Source organism: Nicotiana tomentosiformis, chromosome 9, assembly GCF_000390325.3.
Source record: "Nicotiana tomentosiformis chromosome 9, ASM39032v3, whole genome shotgun sequence".
NCBI classification, from domain to species: domain Eukaryota; kingdom Viridiplantae; phylum Streptophyta; class Magnoliopsida; order Solanales; family Solanaceae; genus Nicotiana; species Nicotiana tomentosiformis.
This window is the reverse complement of record NC_090820.1, coordinates 78,025,237-78,035,296: the sequence shown is the minus strand read 5'-3', so window position 1 is coordinate 78,035,296 and position 10,060 is coordinate 78,025,237. Positions and strand designations below refer to the sequence as shown.

The following is a 10,060-nucleotide window of genomic DNA, read 5'->3' as shown; positions in this document are numbered from 1 at the left end:
AACAGAACTGCTCTGATACCACTTTTGTCCCAACCCAAATCAGAGAGCCGCGACGGGCACCCGGTGCCTTACTCAACCGAGTACCAATGTAATGTATCTTTATTATCACATCATCATGGGTAAATGGGCTAGAAGGTTCGTCATGAGATAACCAGAATAAAATATAAGGTAATACTAGACATAGGACGACCCAACATGATATAGAAACTTATATATGTGACATACTGGCCTATAAGGACGACATGATCATTTATACACTCAAAACATAGGCTGGCAAGGCCATATAAGTATCTATATATATGACATCTGTCTACAAGCGTCTAAGAGTACATAAACATCATAAAGGCCGGGATAGGGCCCCAGCATACCAATCAATACATATTCAAATCATACTGACCAAATAGGTAACTCCGTAAGAAGTGGAGTGCACCAATACCTTCCGCTGAGCTGATAGACTACTAGAAGGACTGTCAACCTGTCTATCGGGACCTGTGGGCATGAAGCGTAGCATCCCCAGGCAAAAGGAACGTCAGTACAAATAAAGTACCGAGTATGTAAGGAATAAAAAGTGGTATATAAAACACATGAAAGAAACATGAAGTAAAGTACTCAACCAGTAAGTCTAAATAGCTCTGTGAATCATGAAACATTTATAATGTCATGCATGTGTATGAAAATGTCATATCATGCATAGGTATATGCATACATAACATCATCTAGCCTCTGAGGGCATCCCATCATATCATATCGTCCTCTGTGGGCAAAATCATCAACGTATACCAACTGATCAGCTGGTGGTGCGTATATAATACCATACCCTTTCCACATACCCCATATACATATAATATACGTGTATATAATGTCATATGATCATGGGTCAATGTACATGTATAAATGAATGCAGTGCATAAGAAGCAAGTCAATAAGGTCTCTCGGAATGTCATAAGATCAATATGCCTTTGGTTAATATCACGAAATAATCTTTATCAACTTAAATATTTTCTGATACCCATGAACAAATTATATGATAGTAGGACATATAGGGAATCAAGAACATAGGCAACCCTAGTACTTCTAAGAATAGAATCATTTGTGAAAGTTATGTGCTTGCTTGTTTCACTGTATCATATGGATCATGCCAAAAGGAAAGAAAGGATAGCATTAACATACCTCAAGTCGTCAATTCAACTCAACAACAAGCTTATGACAACTAGCGCGCCAACCTTATAACAAAGAAATACATGTACAACTTAGATGGCGCTAGTATACCACATATCTCAAACGATAACTCAATTCTAAAATAAAACGAGCAGCATTTCTCCTGATTTTACTGCTCCCTCAAGCCTACTATAGGCAAGACAACAACACAATACAACCATCAACTCAAAAACAACCTAACTACAATTCGGGACCTTTAATACAACAAATAACTATATACCATAACACACCCAATCAACAAGTTATCAATTAGCTTGAAATTGCATCGACGAGCGACCAACCCACTACCCTACCACATATGATGTTTCTCCAAGCCCTTTATCCTTACAAACTTTATAAATTCGCAGCACAATAGGCCAACACGAATGGGCTACAAAACAGTCCACTAAAAGTGAAATAAATCGAACTTACGGCTTCCGATCACCGTCCCGTGAGTTTTAACTATTAGAGAACGAATTTATCAACCTTTCTTGATATTTAAAAGCTTAAATACAGAAAGTATGTGTTTTATTAACAATGAATTACCTTCCAAAACACAAACTACAAAGAAAAAGAAAGGCGGTATAATGATACTTACGTCGTAGGGATCATTCTAATGTTACCGCTTCTTGATTTCATACCCGGGATATTAATATTCTTTGAAACCCTTGTAGAGATCTTAAGTAACGAATATATCAACTTTTGAAAAGTTAAAGAGGTGCTAACTTGGCACCCTAGCATTGGCTCTTCTTCTGATGCTTATATCTTTTTATATGGATGTCGTAAGAAAGAACGGTTGAGAGCGTTGGAAACTATATTCCAAGACCTTCAATTTGGTATATAATATGTCCCAAAAATACCTCATATATCACACGAAATTTATTGCTCAAAAAGTTTCATTAGAAGCCAAATCCTTAGTCGGTTTTTCCGCAACTAAAATTTGATTTTTTCCAAACTTTATATTTTATATCCAAACATCATATATAGTAATATTATGACTTTACACTCATTTAAATCATGATTAACAAGTCTCATATTCAATATACGTCACCTTGGGACACATAGGGTGTAACATTTATGATGACATTTGCCAACTTTTATTCCACTACTCGTTTGACTTTAAAACGAAATACATGACTATCATACGAATAAAACAACTCATAAAATAACCTCCTTATCACGTTAAGCACCCTAGTCTCACCAAAAGTGCATGTTATAACTTTCCAAACTTGTCGACTTTCGATAAAATTTATTTTCTTCAATTCGTTTAGCTTCTAAGCTTTCCAACCCTCTTGATACTTGTGATGCATTATCTTAGATATTTGTAACCTCCAAGGTAACATGATTAACTTAATTTATGTACTTTCCAAGATGATCTCATTTTTTAGCTTACATCAATTGACTTATGACATACTTTTACGTACGAAAACATGGGGTGTAAATCCAGCCATTTAGTTTTAGTGTTTGAAAACAAAAGAACTTTGGAAACTATTAACATCCAACTATGAAACATCCAACAATCAAGGGATGTGAAGCAATGGTGTAACGATTCGACCGGTCATTTTGAGCATTTGCACTCGGTTCGATGTTGCAAGGACTTGAGTAACCTCATACGATATATTATGACTTGCGTGTATGGTCGGATTTAGTTTTCAAGTTGTTCGGAATGGATTTAGAAGAATGATTCTTAACTAAGAAGCTTGAAATTTTAAATGTTGACCAGAAGTTGACTTTTCAGTAAATGACTCCGGAATGGATTTTTGATGGTTTCGTTAGCTTCATATGATGATTTCGGACTCGGTCGTATGCCCAGAATTTAAATTGGAGGTCCCAAAGTGATTTGGCATAATTTTCTGAAATATTGTTAACTTTGAAAGCTTTGAATTCCAAAAATTGGCCATAATTGAATTTTTGTTGATACTGGATCCCGATTTAGACGCCCAAAAATTTGTAACAATATTTATGTCTTGTGTGTGAACTTTCCGAGGTTCGTAGGCACATTTTTCGTTAGTTTTTGAAAAATTAAAAGTTTTGATTTTATAAAGCTTGAATTTTTAAAGTTTGACCCGAGTTTGACTTTGTGGTTAACGGGCCCGGCATTTGGTTTTGAAAGTTTGTACAAGTCCATTTTTCTATTTAAAACTTGTCTGTAAAATTTGGCATGATTCGGAGTTGATTTGATAGGATTCGGACGCTTGGTTGAAAATTTTGAAGTTTTTGAAATTTCTTTGAAAATCCATGCGTTTTGGCATTCAATTCTAGATTCTAGGTGTTATTTTGGTGTTTTGATCGCATGAGCGAGTTCGTATCATGTTTTAGTACCTATGTGTAAGTTTGGTTGAGGTCCCGAGAGGTTCAGGCGAGTTTTGAATAAGTTTGAGCAATTCGCCACTTTGGGCCGCAGAACCTCGAATCTGCAGGCTTGTTAGTCTAACTTCGGAAGTTTATATCTTTTAATCTATAAGGAATTTAGAGATGATCCAAAATAAAAGTTGTAGCCCTTTGAGTCTAGCTTTTCGAAAGTTAAATCATTTATCATTTGGACATTTATACATAATGTTATGATCGATTTACTGAAGACTGGTACTGCAGTTTCTGCCTGGAAAACTGCTGAAGCGGGTCACTCCTTTAAAATGTGACCTGCCTGGAAATAAGCTACATGGGCAGCATAAAAACGCATTTCAGCTTCTTTTCTTCATTTTTTTTTTTTTGAAAACTAGTCTGGGAGTGGCTATTTTTCGAAGGGTTCTTCAAGGAAATCGTTGTGGTAAGTGTTTTTCATCCGAAATTAATTATAATTCGTGATTCCGTGATTATTTTCATCATTTATTAGTGAATTGAATGAAAGAAATAGGGAAATTCGTAAAATCCTTAAAAAAAAATGAGGATTTGAAGGGCGATTCGATATCGAAATTTGATAAATTTGGTATGGTTGGATTCGTATCGGAATGGGTATTCGGATTTCATAATTTTTTGTCGGATTCCTAGGTGTGAGCCCCGGATTGACTTTCACGTTGACTTTTAGTTCTAAATTAAAAACAGAAGTTTTATTATGCGAAATTGTTTCCTATGAGTTTTAATTGTGTTGTGAAATTATTTTGGCTAGATTTGAGCCGTTCGGAGGTCGTTTCACTCGCGAAGGCATTTTAAAATATCAGTTTAGCTTCGCCAAAGTAAGAGTTTTGCCTAACTTTGTTGGGGGGCTTTTTTCCACTAATTACTATTATTTTCTACATGCGGGGGTGATGCATATATGAGGTTACGAGCGTTTATGCATATACAAGGGTTAATCATGCTCGGGAGTTAATTATACGATTAATTGTGCCTTGTAGAATTACGTGACCTTATTGCTTTATGTCTTACTTGACTTCTAGATTACTAAGAATATGAAATTAAATTTTAGATACCAAGATTTAGTTTATTATAACTTGATTAAAATTTGACGGATTTTTTAGAAACAATTGATGTGTCTAATTCGATCATCATTATGCTTAATCACTAATACATCGCTACGACCATTATTCTTGGGATATTAGATTCTATACTTGAGTTGAAGATCATGTTTGAGACTTGTTGAAATACTTGAACAATAAGGTTCTTGAGGGTTTATTGAACTATTATTGGCTTGAAAGTTGTGATTGAGGTTCAGTTGAAATATTCATTTAATCACTCTCATTGATGTTATTTATGCTTCCTACCTTGCTTGTCATTGATATACATATGCTTGATGATGAAAAGTGTAAAGCATGAAGGGTGATGTCGTGCCATTGCATATACATTATTATGTGAGGAAGAGTATAAAGCACGAAGGGTAATGTTGTGCCATCTCATATACATTATCATGTGAAGAAAAGTGTAAAGAACAAAGGGTGATACCGTTCTATTTTATTTACATTATCATGTGATGATGAAAGTAAAATCACGAAGGGTGATGCCGTACTATTTCATATATATTATCATATTTTTTATATTATGTCGTTCTATTTTATTTACATTATCATGTGATGATGAAAGTAAAAGCACGAAGAGTGATACCGTACTATTTCATTTATGTTATCATATTTTTTTATATTACCAAGTGTTCATGGCACGAAGGGTATTTCGTGCAGGCGAGGACGAGGGACATGAATTATGTTGTGATATCTTTTCCTAGTACATACATCCATGCCTTTAACTGGAATTTTTATTGTTGCACCTATGTTATCTATGTGATTTGTCATTATTGTTATGTCCTTGTCCTGTATCTCGATTGTTGTTGTGTTGTACATGCCTTCTATATGTTTAACTTGCAAATAGCATGCCTTTCTTCTTGTTGATATATCTACATCCATGTCGTTCCTCATTTGTTGCACTTTCGAATAAGCTTTCTATTATGTGAGTTATTCATGCCATCTATTTGTTAGCTTATAGAGATCATGATTTCCCTCTTATTTGTTATATCTATATCTAGGCCTTCTACCATGCTACTTAGGTGAAGTTTATGTTTCTCTTTCCTAATTACTATAATTGTCATCATGCCTTCAACCTAGTCTATTACTGTTGTCCATATGTATTGCCTTGTTCATTATTGTCACTTGTGTATTTCTTACTTTGTCATTACTGTTATCGGCATTTCTGCCACCTAACCTGGTTGGTACTGTTATACGCATATTTGGTGAGGATGAGATGAATGCACGAAGGGTGTTGCCGTGCCATTTGATTTGATGTCTTGAGTATATTTTCCCACACTATGAAAGTGTGGATTTACTACCGTGATTTGTTGGTTATCGCTCTAAGGAAAGGATTGGTCGTGATATTGAGGAATATTAATCATGATTTCTTCTAGTAATCATTTACTGCTTCACACATTTGTTTCCTTGTACCATGTTCTGTTATGTTCTAGTATTATTCTATTGCTAGTCTACTGCACAGGTTATATCAGTGAGTATCCTTTAACTAAAAAGCCGCGTCACTACTTCACCGAGGTTAGTCAAGATACTTACTAAGTACATGAGCTCGGTTGTACTCATACTATACTTCTGTACCTTGTGTGCAAATTTTAGAGCGGCGCAGCGGTAGATGACGGGGGCTGGCTACCACTTGTCCCTCGGTAGTTCTAGAGTTAAATTCTATTTATGTACATTTCAAACAGAAGTTGTATTTATTTTATATCCATTTTCGCAATAATCCAGTCTTAGTAGCTCATGTCTTGTACTACCAGTCATTCGGTTATCGTACGGAATCTGGACATATCATTTGTTGATCACCTTTATTTTATTAAAATTGTGTTAACTGTTAATTGGCTGACCTAACGGGTTGGGTTAGGTATCATCACGACTAGTGGATTTTGAGTCGTGACCGATGGATATGATTTCTTCATTCTTAACTAAATATATAGAAAAACTCTTGAAAGGAAACCACTACCCTCTAATAAACCATGTGTGAGGTAAATTTGAACTAAAGCTATTGAGTTCTGAATAGCAAATAATTATATTAGAATAAAACTAAGAAATATCCCGAGAGGGTCCTCACAATTATTTTAGGCTAATACGACTGCTGATAGTGTGATAATAGAAACACCATTGATCCATCAAATTCTCTATGAAATGTCCCAATCAAAGGTGTACGGATCAAAATCATAACGGATCAAATTATTCTAAGCAAGACTACTACGCACATTTAACGACAAAGGCATAATCAAGGCAGGGACATATAGCAATTTCACAAAGATGCAAAACAGACATCACTAGCCAAATGGTGGAGCATATAGAGGCCATAGAAGCCTTTTTACTAGCCGTCGGGAGCAGATGCAGAATTTGATATGATCACTAGATTCAAAAACAATAATCTAAAATGTGATAGTTGGAACTCGGACTCAAAACTAATTAATATATTTTTTGCATCCTTCTAACACTACACTAAGATTTTTCCTACACTAACTAAAAGTTTCAGCTAAATAGGTTTCTACCACAGGGGAGTGCAACTGATTATCCTTGGAAAATGTGACTCCACCACTAATTGCCTGTTTGGCCAAGCTTGTTTTTGGGCCAAAAGTATTTTTTTTTTTTGTCAAAAGAGCACTTTTGACCAAAAATTGAGGTCTTTCGACAAGTTTTTAGAAGAAAAAAAAATATTTTTGAGGAGAACCAGAAAAAAATAAATTTTTTTCAAAAGCATTTTTTTGAGAAGCACTTTTGAGAAAATTAATACACTTAAAAGCAGTTTTCAAAAGTTTGGTCAAACACTAATTACTGCTCAAAAATATTTTTTAAATTAATTAGTCAAACACAAATTGTTTCTCACCAAAAATACTTTTGTGAAAAGTACTTTTAGAAAAGCTTCTCAAAATAAGCTGATTTTAGAAGTTTGGCCGGCTATAAGTCTTGTATCCTTAGAATTATAGAGGAAATAAGATTTTAGCTTCTGTATATTTACAGTTTAAGAAAAACAAAGAATCTCTTACGGTATAACATAACGTAATTATTCATAACAAATCTTGATATGATAATAGCCTACTATAATTAACTAATTAAATTACACGAATAGTACTACTAAAATTCTCGCATTGTGAGTGCATGTAATTAAGTTAAATCCTAAAAGTAAACAACATAAATTTGATAGAATTATCTGCCATTGCCATCTTCCTAATAGCAGAGCTGCAGAGGGTAAAGAAGTCAAATTTGGCAGAGGTGAAGGAAGACTGAAAGGACTTTCTAGATTTCTGGGCAAGTATTGTCAATTTGTCATATATATATATATATATTGTATATCCACTTTCTTAATATCTACCTGACAAACTCCACATGCATAGTATGAATTACTAGTAGTGAGGTGACATATATGTCCACACCTCAGACTCTTCTCCCACTCATTATTTTTGCCCATATGGAAAGTGTAAAAAATATATCACCCACTTGTGCAATCTAGGGGTATCATCGTTGGTTCTGTTCGGTTTTGTAAAATTTCGATTCGATTAATTCGATTTTTGATTTGTGATTTTAATAATCAAAATCGAACCATAATAAGTTCGGTTCGATTCAATTTAATTAGTTCGATTTTCGATTTCAAGTCAGTCATGGCAAAGTAAAAGTGACCATTTCTATTAGTAATTTGCCCAATATTCTTAAGGGTAAAAGAATCTATTCTTATGGTCAAAAGTCAGTATATTCAATTCCAACTTGGACGGAGTCAATCAGATTTGAAGTTTGTATGAGATTAACTAGACCAATATATATATATAAAGAAAACAAACCGATTTGCGTGTATGTTGAGAACTTACGTGAAGGAATACAGAAACCGGATGAACACGGAAACGGCATCGCACGGAACGCCCAGAATCCAAATGGTTTTGTCAGAGCTCCGCCGCTTTCGTGGCCGAACTAGTATGCTCTCCAAAACAGTTGACGCAGGAGCCTACCATCATGTTTCGACAATATCAATACTTTTCAAACTGAAAAAGAAGCTTTTAAAATTTGATTTGATTCACGTTTTAGAATCGGATCTTTGACCATAAGAAATGGGTCTGGTTTTTTTTACTAACTGCATTTTTCTTTTGGATTTCTCACCTGTCAGCTACTTATTGCAGAGGTCCGAAATTAGATTTTTCGGTTTAACCGAAGATTGATCCATTAAAATCGACTACCGAATCGAATACCGAATTTTTTAAAACTATAAACCACAAACCGATCGAATAAACCAAAAAATCGAAACCAAATAAACCGAAATTTTCGATTCGCCGGATTTTTTCGGTTCGGTCGGTATTATGCCCACCCCTAATCCGATCACTACACTTAAACAGTCTGATCTAATCCTTTATTTTTATTTTTCCCAATACATTCTCTCGTATTTTTTTCCAAGCTCGATGGATAATGGGGTCGTCTTTCTATCCTTCTTTGTTTAAATATAAAGTTTTTATTTGTGACACTCTTTGAACTTGTAACAAGCACTTAGCTCACCTTTTATGAGTTGTGCTCTTACCCAAAGATCAAAGTTAGGGACACATCCCCAAAAATTGCATGCCCTACGTGTAGGGCTATGCATAATTTGGTAAATACCGAATTATTATATTGAAATCAAAAATTTTGATATTCGGTATGGTATTTGGTTTATGTTTTAAAATAAAATGGTATTAGGTATGGTATTTGGTATTTTAAAATAAAATACCGAAATACCGATATCGTACCGAAATATATATTGTATTACACAATACACATTTTATTAATTATTACATAAATATAAGAAATCTAAAATTTTACTTTCCTTTATTCTCTAAGTTTATCAATTAACTCTAAACAAGTAACAAGATATTTCTCTAAGTTTTCTCTCTCTAGGTTGGTATTTGCTTATTTTGGACAAAACTTTTGTCAACAAACGTTTTTAGTTTTGTATTTTTGAGTGCTTCAATTAAAGAATATTATCGTCTATGACTCTATGCACTGGCTAGTATTCAAACCGAATAAACAGAAGTTACCGAACCGAATAAATCGAAACCGAAATGAGAAAAACCAAACCATACCGAATTTAATTAGGTACGGTATTGGTATAGCATTTTACGAAATCGAATACCGAAAATACCGAACCGAAATATCTAAATATTGTACCGTACCGACCGACGAACACCCTTACCTGCATGAATGAAAGTAAGTTATGAGTTCAATTGACCAGATAACTTTTGCTCAAAACTTGTATATGTGCTAAGAAATTTACGTAAATATGAACAAATATATTAAGTTATGAATCTAGGAACTCGAACAGTCAAACTCATAAAGTTTAAATTCTAGATCCGCTTTTATACCCTGCCGCTCTTTTCTCTCGTTTAAAGTCATTTAAGTTATTCCTCTTATGTGTGTGTATATATATATATATGTGTATATATATATGTGTG

The 10,060-nt window shown here is 34.2% G+C and overlaps 1 long non-coding RNA gene across 1 annotated transcript; it reads right to left on the bottom strand.

Moving 5' to 3' along the window:
- Window positions 1–230: 230 nt before the first annotated feature.
- LOC138899400 (uncharacterized) lies at window positions 231–8,703 on the bottom strand. Its single transcript, XR_011410929.1, has 3 exons — window positions 8,456–8,703; window positions 1,171–1,223; window positions 231–489 (listed from the first exon to the last, which is right to left on the bottom strand). It is a non-coding gene; the product is annotated as an uncharacterized lncRNA (long non-coding RNA).
- Between the last annotated feature and the right edge of the window lie 1,357 nt (window positions 8,704–10,060).